The sequence below is a fragment of the Convolutriloba macropyga genome, chromosome 9, assembly GCF_964194025.1.
Source record: "Convolutriloba macropyga chromosome 9, txConMacr16.3, whole genome shotgun sequence".
Taxonomy (NCBI): Eukaryota; Metazoa; Xenacoelomorpha; order Acoela; family Convolutidae; genus Convolutriloba; species Convolutriloba macropyga.
This window is the reverse complement of record NC_134476.1, coordinates 27,743,158-27,762,202: the sequence shown is the minus strand read 5'-3', so window position 1 is coordinate 27,762,202 and position 19,045 is coordinate 27,743,158. Positions and strand designations below refer to the sequence as shown.

General features: G+C 37.5%; 1 protein-coding gene and 1 long non-coding RNA gene across 3 annotated transcripts in view; both read right to left on the bottom strand.

Annotated features, from left to right (window-relative positions):
* The window catches only part of LOC142345707 (uncharacterized), a 577,332-nt gene that overhangs the window by 482,279 nt on the left and 76,008 nt on the right, over nt 1-19,045 (bottom strand). The gene's annotated exons all lie outside the window — the stretch shown is intronic.
* On the bottom strand, nt 15,993-16,695 carry LOC142345298 (uncharacterized). Its single transcript, XR_012759304.1, has 2 exons — nt 16,416-16,695; nt 15,993-16,339 (listed from the first exon to the last, which is right to left on the bottom strand). It is a non-coding gene; the product is annotated as an uncharacterized LOC142345298 (long non-coding RNA).

The window sequence follows — 19,045 nt, the reverse complement described above, 5'->3', positions numbered from 1 at the left end:
TGATACGTTACATCAAACAGAACGGTTTTGCACTTGAAGACTAGCGATTTTCTGCATTTCATTAGAAGTCCTTTCTTTCTGTCGCCGTCATGAACTGTTTTTTGAGAAAAAGGAGGATAATCTACAAATTCGATCAACAAATTTTTTTGTTACAGTTCTGTACATGATACCAAATTTCTCCATCTGTTCTTTCTTGAACATTTTGGAGCAATATTTGACGCATCTTAACAAAAAAACACCAATTCAAACACGTGAATCCCACCCAATTCAAATTCCTGTAATTAATTGACTTTTGCAAATTTTAAAACAGAAACGAAAGTTGAAGATTTAAAAATTAGTGATCATTCCGTTTTATCCATTGAGCTAGATTAGGGACGAAGTCAATCAAAATAGTGTGGCTAGATGCAAATTACTGGTTTTGGAGTAATTTTTTAGAAGCTGCGCCGCGCATTAAATTCAAAAAAATGAAGAAATTTGGCCTAGCCCTATTGAAATAATTGACGAACCCATTGAAAACTTTTTGTTTATTAGGTATGCCCCATCTAAAACTAAAACTGTTGGATTACTGGCAGGATTAACAATGCAGTTTTGAAGAAAAATGGACTTCTCAATGAGTATAGGAGAAATCACAATAAAATCAATGCTGAAAAATTTGAAAAGAAAAATATATTTGTAAAAACTTTGTGCTGGGAGGCAAAATCCCAATATTATAATCAAAAGCTGAATTCCACAAGCAGAAGAAACTTCAAAAAAATTTTAGTGTTATCAACCAATTAAAATGCAAAGATCTCGAAAAAAAGTTCCATTGTCCAACAGCAGACGTTTTTAATAAATACTTTACCACGATGGGAAAAAAATGTATCAAAAACAGCGAAAATGTTAATCACAAGGAAGCTCCTTCCTTTGACTTTATATCTACGGGATTGTATTACAGTAGAGGTTTTCATAATTATTGCCAGCCTGAAAGAGAAGAAAATTGCATATATTTTTGAACACCGTAGTTTCCTTCAGAAAAAAATTTAATCCTGCCATTTGTGAATGGATTGCAATGTTGGTAAACCAGTGCTTTTTTCTGAAATTTTTTCTTAAATTCTAAAAAAAAAAGTAATTCTTATTTACAAAACGGGAAAATCAAAAGATGTGAATAAGTGTCGCGCAATGTCTATCTTTCCGGCATTGGCAAAAATTTTTGAAAAGCTTCTTTTTTCCCGAATTAACCAATGTAACTAAATACATTATATTAAACCCTAATCAATTTGGCTTCAGGAACAAAAGAAGTACAATTGTTTCTCTTTTAGTGCTAACAGGGAGAATAAGAGCACTTTTATCAGATAAAAAATTACCACAATGTATATTAATTGGTTTAACCAAAGCCTTTGAAACTGTAGATCACAATATTTTGCTTGCCAGGTGTGAATATTACGGGATGAGGGAAGTGAATGGAAACTTGTTACGCTCTTATCTAAAAACCTCCATTTAGTTATAGGTCGCTTCAGTCAAACCAGGATGCACATCGTCGGAAGAGCTTTGATCCATCAGACTCCCCAGCACGGAAAACCGATTGTGCTTTATTGAGTAAAATATGAATTTCCACGACCCAGTCTAAACTGTAGTGAAAACTTATGTTGATGATTCCACAATCCGCGAACCCGGAGCATTGTGACTTTCTCCCAATCTGATCAACTTAGACGTGTGTTCCCGCTAGCAAAACCAGCGAAGAAAATATTTAAAGGAACACTGGAGACATTCGGTTTGAAATGGAAGATATTAACAACATTTTACATTTAAAAAGACACAGATAACGCAGGCTGTGTTCTATGAAGATAACTTTACTTGTCTTGCGCACTGCGGGTAAGAGTGCAAAAAAATCTAAACGACCAGGGTCAAAAGCTTTGCATTCTCATCAGCAAACGCCTTTAAAAGCATTGTTTAACAGGCAATCTAAAAATATAGCAGCAATCGATTTTCCTATCCCCGTTCAGAAGCCTTACTCTGAAACAACAAATACATAGGAAAAATAAACTTAGAGTAAACACCTCCTTTCTTCATCGCCAATTACTGAATTGAGGTATCCAATTTTTCAATTCTGACAGCTCCCCTTGTTGTTCACTTTGATTTGCTGTCCAGAACCTAAAACTGTTTTTTGAGGAACAAGAGGATAATCTACATGTTCAAACAGCAAAAAAATTTGTTACAGTTCTATACAGGACACCAAACTGCTCCATCTGCTCTTTTTTAACACTTTGGAGCAAAGTTAATTGATTTTTGCAAATTTTAAAACAGAAACAAAAGTTGAAGATTTAAAAATTAGTGATCATTCCGTTTTATTCATTGAGCTAGATTAGGGAGGAAGTCAATCAAAATAGTGTGGCTAGATGCCAATTACTGGCTTTGGAGTAATTTAAATTGAAAAAATTGAAGAAATTTGGCCTAGCCCTATTGAAATAATTGACGAACCAATTGAAAACTTTTTGTTTATTAGGTATGCCCCATCTAAAACTAAAACTGTTGGAAAATGGACTTCTCAATGAGTATAGGAGCAATCACAATAAAATCAATGCTGAAAAATTTGAAAAGAAAAATATATTTGTAAAGCTTTGTGCTGGGAGGCAAAATCCCAATATTATAATCAAAAGCTGAATTCCACAAGCAGAAGAAACTTCAAAAAAATTTTAGTGTTATCAACCAATTAAAATGCAAAGATCTCGAAAAAAAGTTCGATTGTCCAACAGCAGACGTTTTTAATGAATACTTTACCACAACGGGAAAAAAAACGTATCAAAAACAGCGAAAATGTTAATCACAAGGAAGCTCCTTCCTTTGACTTTATATCTTCGGGATTGTATTACAGTAGAGGTTTTTATAATTATTGCCAGCCTGAAAGAGAAGAAAATTGCATATATTTTTGAACACCGTAGTTTCCTTCAGAAAAAAATTAAATCCTGCCGTTTGTGAATGGATTGCAATGTTGGTAAACCAGTGCTTTTTTCTGAAATTTTTTCTGAAATTCTAAAAAAAAAAGTAATTCTTATTTACAAAACGGGAAAATCAAAAGATGTGAATAAGTGTCGCGCAATGTCTATCTTTCCGGCATTGGCAAAAATTTTTGAAAAGCTTCTTTTTTCCCGAATTAACCAATGTAACTAAATACATTATATTAAACCCTAATCAATTTGGCTTCAGGAACAAAAGAAGTACAATTGTTTCTCTTTTAGTGCTAACAGGGAGAATAAGAGCACTTTTATCAGATAAAAAATTACCACAATGTATATTAATTGGTTTAACCAAAGCCTTTGAAACTGTAGATCACAATATTTTGCTTGCCAGGTGTGAATATTACGGGATGAGGGAAGTGAATGGAAACTTGTTACGCTCTTATCTAAAAACCTCCATTTAGTTATAGGTCGCTTCAGTCAAACCAGGATGCACATCGTCGGAAGAGCTTTGATCCATCAGACTCCCCAGCACGGAAAACCGATTGTGCTTTATTGAGTAAAATATGAATTTCCACGACCCAGTCTAAACTGTAGTGAAAACTTATGTTGATGATTCCACAATCCGCGAACCCGGAGCATTGTGACTTTCTCCGAATCTGATCAACTTAGACGTGTGTTCCCGCTAGCAAAACCAGCGAAGAAAATGTTTAAAGGAACACTGGAGACATTCGGTTCGAAATGGAAGATATTAACAACATTTTACATTTAAAAAGCCACAGATAACGCAGGCTGTGTTCTATGAAGATTACTTTACTTGTCTTGCGCACTGCGGGTAAGCGTGCAATTAAAATCTAAACGACCAGGGTCAAAAGCTTTGCATTCTCATCAGCAAACGCCTTCAAAAGCATTGCTATACAGACAATCTACAAATATAGCAGCAATCGATTTTCCTATCCCCGACAAAATACATAGGAACAATAAACTTAGAGTAAACAACTCCTTTCTTCATCGCCAATTACTGAATTGAGGCATCCAATTATTCAATTCTGACAGCTCCCCTTGTTGTTCACTTTGATTTGCTGCCCAGAACCTAAAACTGTTTTTTGAGGAACAAGAGGATAATCTACATGTTCAAACAGCAAAAAAAAATTGTTACAGTTCTATACAGGACACCAAATTGCTCAATCTGCTCTTTTTTAACACTTTGGAGCAATATTTGACGCATCTTAAGATAAAGCACCAATTCAAACAATTAGTATGTGGTGATTTTAACAATAAAATATTGAAAAACAAAGCAGACAGCAAAGGCTTAACTCGTTTTCTACGGAGTTTTGACCTTCATATATTAATTGAAAAGATACATACCAGAATCACACCCAATTCAAATTCCTGTAATGAAATGGCTTTCGAAAATTTTAAAACAGAAACGAAAGTCGAAGAATTAAAAATTAGTGATCTTTCGCTTTATTCATTGAGCTAGATTTTCTGAGTGGTAAAAATTTTAGTAACAGCAACAATGAAATGAGATTAGGGGGTTAGGGATCAAGTTAAACAAAAAAAGTGTGGCTAGATGCAAATTACTGGCTTCGGATTTTTTTTTGGAAATTCTGCTGGGCATTAAATTTAAAAAATTGAGGAAAACTGGCAAAACCTTATTGAAATAATTGACGAACTCATTGAAAATTTTTTGTTTTTTGGGTTTGCCCCATCTAAAAATTCTAACCACGAAAACTGCTCGATTTCTGACAGCATTAAGAATGCAGTATTGAAGGAAAATAAACTTTTCAATGAGTTCAGAAGAAATCAAAATAAAATCAAAGCTGAAAGATTTGAGAAGTAAAATAGGTTTGTAAAATCCTTGTGCAGGGAGGCAAAATCCCAATATTATAATCAAAAATTGAATTCCACAAGCAAAAAGAACTTCAAAAATTTTTTAGTGTTATCAGCGAATTAACATGCAAGGCTCTCAAAGAAAAGCTTGATTGGCCAACAGCAGACGTTTTAAATAAATGCTTTACCACAATAGAAAAAAATTTATCAAAAAAACCGAAAATTTTTATAACAATAAAGCTCCCTGCTTTGACTTTAGTTTATATCTATGGGATTGCAATGCAGTAGAGTCTTTCATTATTATTGCCAGCCTGAATGAGAAGAAAATTGCAGATATTTTTGAACACTGCAATTTCCTTCAGAAAAAAATAAATCCTGCCATTTGTGAATGGATTGCAATGTTGGTAAACCAGTGCTTTTTCTGGAATTTTTTCTCGAAATTCTAAAAACAAGCAAAATAATTCTTATTTACAAAACGGGAAAACCAAACGATGTGAATAACTGAAGACCAATCTCTATCATTCCAGCATTGGCAAAATTTTTTAAAAGCTTCTTTTTACCCGAATTAACCAATTTCTAACTAAATACAATACATTAAACCCTAATCAATTTGGCTTCAAGAACAAAAAAATTACAATTGATGCATTTTTTTGTCTTAATAGAGAGAATAAGGGCACTTTTATCAGATAAAAAATTATCGCATTGTATATTAATTCGTTCAACCAAAGCCTTTGATAGTGTAGATCACAATATTTTGCTCGCCAAGTGTGAAAGTTACGGGATGAGGAAAGTGATTGGAATCTTTTTGCGCTCTTATCTAGAAACCTCCATTTAGTTATAGGTCACTTCAGTCAAACCCGGATGCACATGGTCGGAAGAGCAATGATCCATCAGCACGGAAAGCTGATTGCGATTTTTTGACTAAAATATGAATTTCTACGACCCAGTCTAAACTGTAGTCAAAACTGATGTTGACGATTCACCAATTTGAGAACCCGGAGCATTATGATTTTCTCCAAATATGATCAACTTTGACGCGTGTTCCCGCCAGCAAAACCAGCTAGGAACGGGAGTTTAAAGAAACACTGGAGACATTCGGTGCAAAATGGAACGTATTAACAACATTTTACATTTAAAAAGTCACAGATAACGCAGGCTGCGTTCTCTGAAGTTAACTTTACTTGTCTTGCGCACTGCGGGTAAGCGTGCAATTAAAACTTCAACAACCAGGGTCAAAAACTTTGCATTCTCATAAGCAAACGCCTTTAAAAACATTGCTATACAGGCATTCTACAAATATGGCAGCAAATTTTTTTCCTATCCCAGTTCATAAGCCCTTCTGTGAAACAACAAACACATAGGAACAATAAACTTAGAGTAAACACCTCCTTCCTTCATCGCCAATTACTTAATTGAGGCATCCAATTATTCAATTCTGACAGCTCCCCTTGTTGTTCACTTTGATTTGCTGTCCAGAACCTAAAACTTTTTTTGAAAAACAGGAGGATAATCTACATGTTCAAACAGCAAAAATTTTTTGTTACAGTTCTGTACAGGACATCAAACTGCTCCACCTTTTTTGAATCAAACCTCCTCTTTTTTTGAACATTTTGGAGCAATATTTGACGCATATTAATATAAGACACCAATTCAAACAATAAGTATGTGGTGATTTTAATAATAAAGTATTGAAAAAGAACGCAGACTGCAAAAGATTAACTCAATTCAATGGAAACGCGCTTCTTTGCTACATAAGAGGGTCGCGGAGTGAGGAAGACAGAGAGGACAAGGAGAGACAAGCCTTGTAGTCAAGAAGTGGCCAAGTGAGACCAAAAGAAGCAAGAGAAAGAAGCTTGTGTGGCTGGTTGGGGGACTTCATTTGTGAAGTGAGCAGCTTGTGTAGCTGGTTGGGGGACTACATCTGTGGAGTCAAGAGCTTGTGTATATGGTTGGGGTTGGGGGACTTCAATCGTGGAGTGCAAAGTGTGTGTAGCTAAGCAGTGGATTCTGCTCGTGAAGAGTGAGTGGAGCTGTTGTGGGGGATCAGTAAGGAGCGCGGAGGTTCAATTGTATAACAGAGCCATCGGGGAACCAGGATTGCTTAGTATAGCTGAGAACACCTCAACTTAAACAACTATTTAATCTTCAATTGTGTGTGTGCTGTGCATCTGTAAGATACAAGTTTGGTCGAAAGAGACGTAAGCTGGTGGTAAAACATTTCTTAAATAGGACTAGGATTAGGGTTCGAGTACATTATCCTCGGAGGGTGTTGGCATCATCATCGTGCTTGATCGCGGCAGAAAAACCCTAGCTCAAGGTCAAAGTCCTGCTTTCGATTTTGTCAAGGATATTACAGAACTCGAACAGAACACCAACTTCTAGAATAGTTTAGTCGACCAAACTTTTTTTGCTTAGCGTTTTTTGTTTCTCTAACAGTGCTACCATATACAACAAGTGCTAACCTGGTGCTATAAAGCAGTTTTTGAATACACAAACATAACGACTCACCGCTTCGTCGCCCTATAGCAAAGCCACCAACAGGCAACAGATTCAAAAACGCTGTAGAGAGGAATGGAGTTTTGATCTAAGTCCGAACAAGATTTTTTCAAAGCCCGAACATTTTTACGAAAGAATATTTATCTAGAGCAGTACTAGCTTAGAAAAACAAATGACAGACTTGTTTGGGCAGCATAAGTCTTTGGTTCAGTAAGGAACAATTTAAGTTAACGAGTTAGTTTAAGACGAACGGAAATTAAACGAAAGTAAGGAAGGCCTAACAATGAGCTCAAAATCAGAAAACTTGGTATTCAGCGGGCGTGATGATGATTTCTTGTATTTTGCTGAACAATTTGAGGCTCGTATGCACTCTCTAAGACTTGGTAAAGTTCTTAGTGGGGAAGCCACCTATCTAGATTCTATGCAAACTGTTAGAAATAATTCTTCAGAGGAGCAACGCAGGCAAGCTATAGAAAAGGGGCGGGAAGAATTAGAAGAGAAAAAGAAGACTTTCTGGTACGAGTTAGTTCAGGCTTTAGACAAAACATCAGTTCTTTTTCTTATACCACATAAGTGTGATGGCACTATAGCTTGGGATGTATTGTGTAAACGCTTCAAAAGTTTCGAGAGGCCTCAGCTACATAAATTGATAGCACAATTAACGAGCCTTAGGAAGACTTCAAGTGAGATTATAGTAGATTATCTCACCAGAGCAGATGATATGCAATACAACTTAACACTAGTGAATGAAGGAATCAGTGAAAAAATGTTTGTCTCAATAATTTTAAAAGGGCTTCCGAAGGAATATGAAAATTTCGCAACACTCCTGAAGTACAGCAAAGACGAGAATACTCTAGAGAAAAATTAAACGAGACCTGGTAAACTTTGATAATGAAAATGTAAAAACAAAAACAGAGAGCGTTTTCTTTAATAAGGAACGGAAATGTTTCAACTGCCAGAAAATGGGACATATCGCAAAAGAATGTAAGCTTAAGAAAACGATTCATGAACAAACCAAAGCTTCATCAATAAAACGTTTTAATTGTGGTGAGCACGGACATATTTCTAAATTTTGTAGAAAGCAGCAGAAACCTGAGAAAAAGTTTGTAAGTCAAAACAGGAGAACCAATCAGAAAGGCTCGCAGTTGAGGAGCAGAATTTAGAAGAAAAAGAAGAAAAAGAAGAAGAAGAATAAGAAGAAGAAGAAGAGATCTTTTCCTTCTTTCAAACGTCAGAAAACAACCTTGCAAATGAGCTAGTTTTGGACTCAAGCGCTACCAGTCATATGATCAAAGACGAAAGTTTATTCATAGATATAGACAAGGAACATTCGGGTACCATCACAAATGCAAACAGCAGTAAAAGTTTAATTAGTGGGAAAGGAACAGTTGAAATTAGGGTTTTGGATTACAATGGTTCTGAGTGAAAAATAAGATTAAGCAATGCTTTGCTTGTTCCGAACAGCGCAAGGAATCTGGAATCAGTGCCAAAATTTAGAGCAACAGGCACTGAGGTCTCATTTGGTAGAACTTTAGAAATAAGAATTAAGAACGGAACAATTTTCCCTTTTGAGGAAAGAGATAGTTTGTTTATCTGGATCAACATTGATTACAAAGAAATCTCAGAGCATTGCAAATTAACAAACGGAGATCCCCTTAGTTTGTGGCATAAGCGTTTGGGTTATAATAATGTTGAGGACATATACAAACTAACAGATCACGCAGTAGGACTAAAACTAAGCGAGCACAACTTAACAAACTGTGAAACATGTTAGCAAAGTAATTCAAAGAAACTTACAGTACCAAAAGACTCAGGAACAAGAGCAAGCGAAGCTTTAGAAATTGTCCATACACACATTTTAGGGCCATTCCAACCGGAGGCGGTCGATGGCCACAGGTATGCAATAGGATTCGTGGAAAGTTTTAGCAGATATCAGAAACTTTATTTTCTGAGGTCAAGCGACGAGGTTTTTGAAAAAGTTGAACAGTTCTTTGCATAGGACAACCAGGAATTTTTGTTTGCGACGGTGCAGGGGAATATCTCTCAAATGACATAAAACAATTATGTAGACAAAAAGGTGTTAGACTTGAGTTCTGGGCACCGTACAAACCACAAGAAAACGGAAAGGTTGAGAGGAATTGGGGGTCAATCACCCCAATGGCTAGATGCCTTTTAAAGCCGTCAGGTTTAGAAAAAGAGTAGTGGCCATATGCACTTAATATGGCAAGTGGGATTAAAAACTTTTGTCTCCATTCAGGTATTCAAAAGACAACTTTTGAGGCAATGTACAAGAAGAAACCTAACTTAGAGGCTATCAAAGTGTTTGGTTGTTCAGTTTTTGTTCATGTTGAAAAAAGTTTTCGAGGTAAGATTGATAGAACTTCTCAAAAAGGAATATTTTTGGGGTCTTCAGACAATAGTAAGACCTATCTGATTGATATTCGAATTGACAAAGAGGTCTTTAAGGTTAGAAAATCTCGGATTGTAACCTTCAACGAAAACAAAATGTTTATTGAAGTTAAAGAAAAGAAGGAGGAGATAGTTGACAAGCATCAGTTAGATAGTGAAGGAGATTTACACCCGGTAGCTTTTCTTGGTGAAATTGTGAACAACGAATTACTACCTATGTCTATTGATGAAGCAATTAGAGATAAAAACTGGTACGAATCAATGAAATTGGAATACAACGCATTAGTAGAAAACAAAGTTTGGGAACTGGTAGAGAACAAAGGAGATAAACCCATTGGTAGCCGCTGGCACTTTTAATTTTAAGTTTGGTCCTAGCGGGGAGATAACAAGGAATAAAGCGAGATTCGTAGCAAAAGGATTTAGCCAAGTTCCAGGTCGGGATTACAACGACAAATACTCACCAACAACGGGCTTTTCAACAATTCGTGTACTGATAAGCTACGCACTACATAAAAACACCGAGTTGAAACAAATGGATATCAAAACAGCATATTTAAACGCTAACATCGAAGAAAAAATCGTCATGCAACAGCCCGAAGGGTCCGAGAAATTTGACAAGCAAGGAAATCTATTAACTAGTAAGTTGAGGAAAAGTTTGTATGGATTGAAACAGTCCGGTAGAAATTGGTACTCAACAATCAAAAATTTTCTCAGCCAATTAGATTTCACAGCGTCTATTCAAGATGAGTGTCTTTTCACAAAGAAAAGTGAAAATGCTATTGAGGTACTAGTGTATCTTTGGGTAGATGGTATGGTGATATTAGGATTGCAGAAAGACTATTGTGAAAACTTTAAAATTAAAGTTACTGAGCGATTTCAATTTAGCGGTTATGGAGATTCTAGTTGGTTCTTAAATATAAAAATTGAGCGAACAGAAAACGAAAAAAAGCTAAGTCAAGAAGCTTATGTAGAAAAATTGCTAGAGAAGTTTAACATGAGCGAATCGAAAACACTGGAAACACCATTTGATGTTAGCCTGAAACTGTCAAAATTAGATTCACCAGAAACAGGCAGCAATGAGCATAGAGAAATGCAATCATGTGACTATAGGAGTATAATGGGATGCCTGAATTATCTAGCATTAACGAGTAGACCAGATATTGCACACGAAGCTAATTTATTAAGTTCTTTTGTTCAAAATCCTGGAAAGCGACTTTGGAACGCTGCAAAAGGGTGTTTACGTTACCTAATAGGGACAAAATCAGAGAAGATGGTTTTTAGAAAAAGTGAGAAACTGGAGTTAACAGGATTTTCAGACTCAGATTGGGCAGGAAACATAGGCAATAGAAAAAGTACAAGTGTCTTTTGTTTTAAACTTAATAATATTTAAGGTGCAATCAGTTGGGCTAGCAAGTTACAAAAGTGTGTATCTACTTCAACAGCTGAAGCTGAACTTAACGCCGTAGTCGAGGCAAGTAAAGAAGCATTACATTTAGTAACCTATTACGAGAATGAGACTTAGAAATCCAGCAGCCAGTAAACGTCTTTGTAGACGACAATCAAGCTTGTATTGCTCTTAGTAAAAACTCGATGAATCACGGAAAGACAAAGCACTTTGCATTAAAAGAGCACTTCGTTCGGAATTTAGTCGAAATCCTACTTTTAGAACTAAACTACCTACTTACCGATTGCATGCCGGCAGACACACTCACAAAAGCATTGGGGAGGACCAAAGTATCAGTTTTTCGTGATGTTCTTCTCGGAACAAACACTTAACATGATCGGAGAACTATTGAAAGTATAATATTAATTGTTTAAAGTATGAAAAGATATACGTACCTCAAACAACGTGCTGATTTACATCTTTGTTATTTATCAAATGAGTGAATGCAACAAGGAGCTAACACGTGCTATTTATATCAGATTTGTCCCCAACTTTTCATATTGTTATATGTGATATGTTGACCCTTGATCTTTTGGAGAAGTAAATTATCAGAGTAAAAGCTAGTTATAATCGGATGTCATAAGCATTCAAGAAAGTTATAAATTAAAGGTGATCACCATGAATGTAAAAGTGCGGTAATTTGGGGTAATAAATAGGGACTGAATTTTGTGTTAATTGCCACAGTTGTCGACCAATATTTCTAATTTAATTATTCGATTACAAGATTTGTCTCTGCGTTCCCATTAGCCGACAGGTTATGGGCCCATAGATTTTTTATGTTAAGTAATCAACTCCCCTCGTAAATAGAAAAACCTTGTTGCTGCGCTTCTTTTCTACAAAAGAGGGCCGCTGAAATCACTGGGGGAGGAAGACAGAGAGGACAAGGAGAGACAAGCCTTGTAGGCAAGAAGTGGCCAGGTGAGACCAAATGAAGCTAGAGTAGAAGCTTGTGTGGCTGGTTGGGGGACTTCAGTTGTGGAGTTGGAAGCTTGTTTAACTGGTTGCGGGACTTCAATTGTGGAGATGGAAGCTTGTGTAACTGATTGAGGGACTTCATTTGTGAAGTGAGCAGCTTGTGTAGCTGTTTGGGGGACTACATCTGTGGATTCGAGAGCTTGTGTACAGGCTTGGGGGACTTCAATCGTGGAGTGCTAAGTGTGTGTAGCTAAGCAGTGAATTCTGCTCGTGAAGAGTGAGTTGAGTGGAGCTGTTGTGGGGGATCAGTAAGGAGCGCGGAGGTTCAATTGTATAACAGAGCCGTCGGGGAACCAGGATTGCTTAGTATAGCTGAGAACACCTCAACTTAAACATATTTAATCTTCAATTGTGTGTGTGCTGTGCATCTGTAAGATACAAGTTTGGTCGAAAGAGACGTAAGCTGGTGGTAAAACATTTCTTAAATAGGACTAGGATTAGGGTTCGAGTACATTATCCTCGGAGGGTGTTGGTATCCCCATCGTGCTTGATCGCAGCAGAGAAACCCTGGCTCAAGAACACAAAAGAGAAACAAAAAAACGCTAAGCAAAAACAGTTTGGCCGACTAAACTAATCTAGAAGTTGGTGTTATGTTCGAGTTCTGTAATATCCTTGACAAAATCGAAAGCAGGACATTAACCATGAGCCAGGGTTTTTCTGCCGCGATGAAGCACGATGAGGATACCAACACCCTCCGCGGATAATGTTTTCGAACCCTAATCCTAGTCCTATTTAAGAAACGTTTTACCACCAACTTATGTCTCTTTCGACCAAACTTGTATCTCACAGAAGCAACAGCACACACAATTGAAGATGAAACAGTTGTTTAAGTTGAGCTGTTCTCAGCTATACTAAGCAATCCTGATTCCCCGACAGCTCCGTTATACAATTGAACCTCCGCGCTCCTTACTGATCCACCACAACAGCTCCACTAACTCTTCACGAGCAGAATCCACTGCTTAGCTACACACACTTAGCACTCCACGATTGAAGTCCCCCAACCATGTACATAAGCTCTTGACTCCACAGATGTAGTCCTCCAACCAGCAACACAAGCTGCTCACTTCACAAATGAAGTCCCCCAACCAGTTACACAATCTTCCAACTCCACAACTGAAGTCCCCCAACCAGCCACACAAGCTTCTTTCTCTTGCTTCTTTTGGTCTCACTTGGCCACTCCTCGACTACAAGGCTTGTCTCTTCTTGTTTTCTCTGTCTTCATCATTCAGTGATTTCAGCGACCCTCTCATGTAGCAAAGAAGCGCAGCAACAAGGTTTTTCTAGTTACGAGGGGAGTTGATTACTTAACATAGAAAATCTATGAGCCCATAACCTGTCGGCTAATGGGAACGGAGAGACAAATCTTGTAATCGAATAGTTAAATTAGAAATAGTGGTTGACAACTGTGGCAATTAACACATAATTCAGTCCCTATTTATTACCCCAAATTACCGCACTTTTACATTCATGGTGATCACCTTTAATTTATAACTTCCTTGAATTCTTATGACATCCGATTATAACAAGCTTTTACTCTGATAATTTACTTCTCCAGAAGATCAATGGTCAACATATCACACAACAATATGAAAAGTTGGTGACAAACCTGATATAAATAGCACGTGTTAACTCCTTGTTGCATTCACTCATTTCATAAATATTGCAATTAAAACCTCAACGACCAGGGTCAAAAGCTTCGAATTCTCATCAGCAAACGCCTTTAAAAGCATTGCTATACAGACCATCTACAAATATAGCAGCAAATTTTTTTCCTATCCCAGTTCATAAGCCCTTCTGTGAAACAACAAACACATAGGAACAATCAACTTAGAGTAAACGCCTCCTTTCTTCATCGCAAATTACTGAATTGAGGCATCCAATTTTTCAATCCTGACAGCTCCCCTAAAATTATGATATGCTATGCAAAAAGCGTTTAGATAATTGGATTTAGTTTGCCCGGATTCGCCACAGGAGTTCACGCCCAAATTTTTGCAAAAAGTTGCGTGTACAAAATTGTGTAAATCACTTAATATATTTGAATGATGGAATTGCTTGGCGATTCGCAATTAACTACAATCAGAAACTTAGAATAGTTTAGAAGACTAGTATCAGTATCAGTATAGTTTAGCATCAGTATCAGACTAGTATAGTTTACTATCAGTTTAGTGCTTGAAAGACAACGTGAAAAATACTTACGTGCAAACTTATGTACAAACTGTTTATGAAGTTCAAGCTCTGAAAAACCCAATGAAGCCAAACAATTCAGAAGAAATCGTTAAACAAACGCTGAACTATTAACAAAAGAACAGCTCAACGAGTGTATGATGACAGAATCAGCCGTCTGTATGCCAGTCTTTCTCTTGATATGAAAAAACAATTTTTGAGCAAAACTGCCCCAGTAAGTTCAACGGAATGTTAAAATGGTTTCTAACACTTAAACGTACAAAACTGAGGATAATTAACTCAAATAGGAGCAATAATGAAGTTCCAATGTTGAGCAAAAAATTTGTAGTACAAAACTGAGGATAATTAACTCAAATAGGAGCAATAATGAAGGTCCAATGTTGAGCAAAAAATTTGTAGTTGGAAAAACTTTTTTTGGTATTTTTTTTATTCATTGCTTTTTTTGAGCTTTAGAGACCCTGCGATTCTGATTTTCACGACGCATCTTTGGTTATAATAATGTTTCACACTTTCTTTTAAAATAGGGGTCTAGGGAATAAACCCCCACGGAAAAAAACCCCACCTAAATTTGGATAGGAAATAAACCCCCACGGAAAATAACCCCCACGGAAATAAACCCCCACGGAAAAAAACCCATTTTAAAATTGAATTTTGGTCGTCATAATTTGTTCGGTTGTGATAGTTTCATATCAAGTCCCACGGGCCGCTGAGGCATGTCCATGGTCCGCGAGGCATGGCCAAACGCGCTAAATGCGCAGCTCTTTAATAGTAAGTGGGCGTTTATTTCCGTGGGGGTTTATTTCCTATCTAAAACGAAGTGGGTTTTTCCGTGGGGGTTTCTTTCCGCAACCGTTTAAATAGTTTAGAAGACAATCAAATGAGTTTTGAAATCAATTGAATTGGGAAAAAATCCAGTTCAAATTTTTATTTGAAGAAATTTATTACTCACAGTTAGTTGAAAAGAGAGTGAAAATAAAAACAAGTGAGACATATGATCATTCTTGAATTATGTAAGTAACAGAAAATGACTAAAGAAAAGAACTGAAAAAAAACTAAGAGAAAAGAATGGGTTATGGTTTGCAATTTAACAATGGCAAATTAGGATTGAAAATTTGAAGCAACTGATGCATGGAAGGGATGTTTTTAACCCGTGTACCCCAATTCGTTCTCGCCGAAAAAATACAAATAGCTAATTTGTTTATTTATATGTTCTGGTTATTATAACTATTATTATATTAAATAATAATTTTTAAGAATTTGTTCCTTAGCTTCATAGAAACTGTTGGAATCTGACGTTTTCAGCAAGCCTAACTTTCATTCCTGTTTTACCTTAACTTGGATAAAAATAACCCTGCATTGGATATGATTGAGTGGGTCAGCAATATACAGTCTCCAAGTGTGTTAGTCGGGTTCTGCTGTTCAATGTCCTGATTATTGCCGATTGCTCTCGTTCTCGTTACGTTTTTTTAATGAGTTGTCGTCGTCAACCTGGTGGTAACAAATGCACCGTTTTGTCGATCTATAACCGTACTTTTATTGTTTAGATGTGTACTAGGTTCTAGGTTTGCGGTCGAAATGTCCTTCAACCGATGATTGTTTGATTGCTTGTTTGTTGCAAAGTGGGCGTTCATATGGTTCTCGTTTCAAAAAAGTACTATACGCTATGTCCATCATGTATCAACTGCCAAGATGAGTGCTGCATTTTGAAAATAAAGCGCTGAAAACTAAAACTGTTTAATTAAAACGCATGGTTAGTTAAAAAACATGGGTCGGTTGTCAGTCGATGTCACAAAGGATAGTTCATGCCAGCTGAGTCACTTAGATGGGCCAGAAAAGTTCAGCATTGGGGGCATTGACATCATGGTAGTCCAAGAGAACATATCCATCTGCAGTGTTGTTGTAAGTAGTGTTGCTCACTGCAGCAGAAGCTACTGCTGCATTCAGTGCCGTCTGAGAGAGTATTGGAGCACTTAGCACTACATACACACCCATTGACAACATACACAATCCCCAACACACAATACTCTTCGATACTGATGAAACCAAATCCATTCTGTTTGTGATGCTAAAATAGACATTTTATAACAGTCTGATCAGTTATTATTAGAATCACTCTTAATTAGAAAGGTAAAGCTACTTACATTTAATTGGTTTTCCGACTTTTTATAACTTAGGAGGTTTTATGAATGACACAAAACTAATTTTCAACCAATTTAACCCAAATTTATCATCGAAGAAACCCGCCTTGTCTTGCATCATTGTGTGAAAACTGTCAATGCTGATTTGATTACTGACTTCTCATGACATGCGTTGACTTTTTATATCGGAAGGAACGACTTCTCGTGAGAAGTTGCGGAAAAGGTCATCTCGCACAAGGACCAAATGATCAGCCTGATTGAACAAACAGATGAATTTTAATGGCGTTGATAGCTTTTTTTCCATATCAGATCTTCCATGATAATATGGACCGCTGGGACTCCATAGTTGTGGGGGTCTATATTGGGAAAGGGCCGCGTTGGTAATGGCTTACATAGATGTGGTAGGATCAGTTTGCGGATCTATTCTGCCCCCCCCCATCCAGCTTTGTGGGCTTAGATCTTTTCCGGCCCCAGGCACATGTGCTATTTTCTCACATAGTAACGTGCTATATTACAACATATAATTTGAAACTGGGGCGTACAAACGGGGAGGAGGGGGTAAAATAGAAAAACAGAATAGATCACAGTTTCCATTTAACCCGTAGTTAATTTACAACTGGCCACAATGGGGCTATAATATCGTGGGGGGAGGGTGCTGTAATGGGAAAAAAACTTTACTGATATTAGATATATTAGGTTATATATAACAGATAGTTCCGGAACTATCCACTATATGTAAACTATTATATGGAAAATCGGATCTTTTCCATTTGTGCCCCCCAGTACGTTTTGTGCCCCCAGATACAGAGCACGTGCCATTATATAGTAAATCATTATGTAAAAATATGGCACGTGCGTCTGGGGGGTACAAATAGTATGCGCCCATTAAGCTGGAGGGTGGGGGAACTGAAAATGAGTTAAGTCCCCCCCCCCCAGCATAGTAAGCATATAACGTTTCCACACCTGAGGCACACGTGCTATTTCTTACTAGATTACGTGCCATATAGTTACACATAAATTGTTATTTGACCATAAAAAAGACTGGGGGCAAAAAAAAAATAGCGGCCGACAATTATGGATGTCTTCCGTTATCCTCCAGTACCTGGTTTTATTCTATTTTGTCCCCCGGTGTCTTTTTGCCCCCACCTCGCCACTTAAAAATTATGTTTGGTAGTATAACGCATAACTATAAAAAAATAGCAGTGCTCCTGAGCGCAAAAAAGTTATATGCCCACAAGCGGGGGGGGGGTGGTTAGAGCTCGACAACGGCGTCGGTCTGCACCCCAATTCGGCTGAGCCAATACCTGTTTTGCTCACTTCATCCAGCTGTCGGTCAGGAATAAACAAAAAATTGAGACCATAAAAAATTAGACAATAATTGAGACAACCATTGAGACAATAAAATTGTTTATTTGTACAGGGTGTTTCTCCGTACAAAAAATATGGGATCTATTATGCCCCCCCCCCCCCAGTGTTTTTTACGCCCCCAGTTACAATTTATATGTTCTTATATAGCACGTTACTGTGTAAAAAAATAGCACTGGGGGGGGGGGGAGGGGCAAAACAGATTAGATCCAAAATATGCACTGGAAGGGATGAAAAACCCATATCGACTTGGAAAACACTGCTGCAAGTTTTTTGAAAAATTAAAAAATATACTTCTGATAAGAAAGCTGGGCAGCAAAATTGTGCAGTGCTAATTTTTCAGATCTTTTCCGTCTGTGCCCAGCACATTACGGACTTGATCCCCCAGTTACAGATCACGTCTAAGTATACATCAAATCATTATATAAAAATACGGGCGGTTCGAGTTAATTAACCTGAACGCACTAAACTGGAGGGCGCATATAGTGAAGACCTGTTTTCCAGTGCTACACCATTGGAAAAGGATCTTTTCCGATTGTGCCCCCCCCCCCCCAGCTTAGTGGGTGCATATTATTTGCAACCCCCAGATGCACGTGCAATATTTTTACATAAAGATTTACTATGTAATGACACGTGCTCTGTAACTGGGGGGAGCATAACGTACTGGGGGGGGGGCACAAATGGAAAAGATCCTTGGAAAAATTGCCCGGGTTGAATTTTTCCGCCCAAAATGATGTAAGAGTGGGGCTGCAATGGGAGAATTTTTTAAGAAAATGCAGCTCAAAACTCTTACGTCTTTTTGGGCTTCATTGGGCTTCCAAGGGTGGTAAAATGGTGTAAGAGTGAGCGGATAAAAGACAAATTAACCCCAAACTCTTACATCTTTTTTGGTCTGCCAAGGGGGGAAAAACGATGTAAGAGTTCGGGGGTAATTTGTCTTTTACCCCCTCACTCTTACACCATTTTACCCCCCTTGGCAGACCAAGAAAGCTGTAAGAGTGGGGGGTTAATTTGTCTTTTACCCCCTCACTCTTGCACCATTTTACCCCCCTTGGAAGCCCAATGCAGCCTAAAAAGATGTACGAGTTTTGAGTTGCATTTTTCTAAAAAATGCTCTCATTGCAACCCTACTCTTACATCATTTTACCCCCCCCCCCCTTGGCAGCCCAACTCTTACATCAATTTACCCCTCCCCCACTGGCAGCCCAACTCTTACATCATTTTACCCCCTCAATCTTACATTGTTTTAGCCCCCATACCTGAAGACT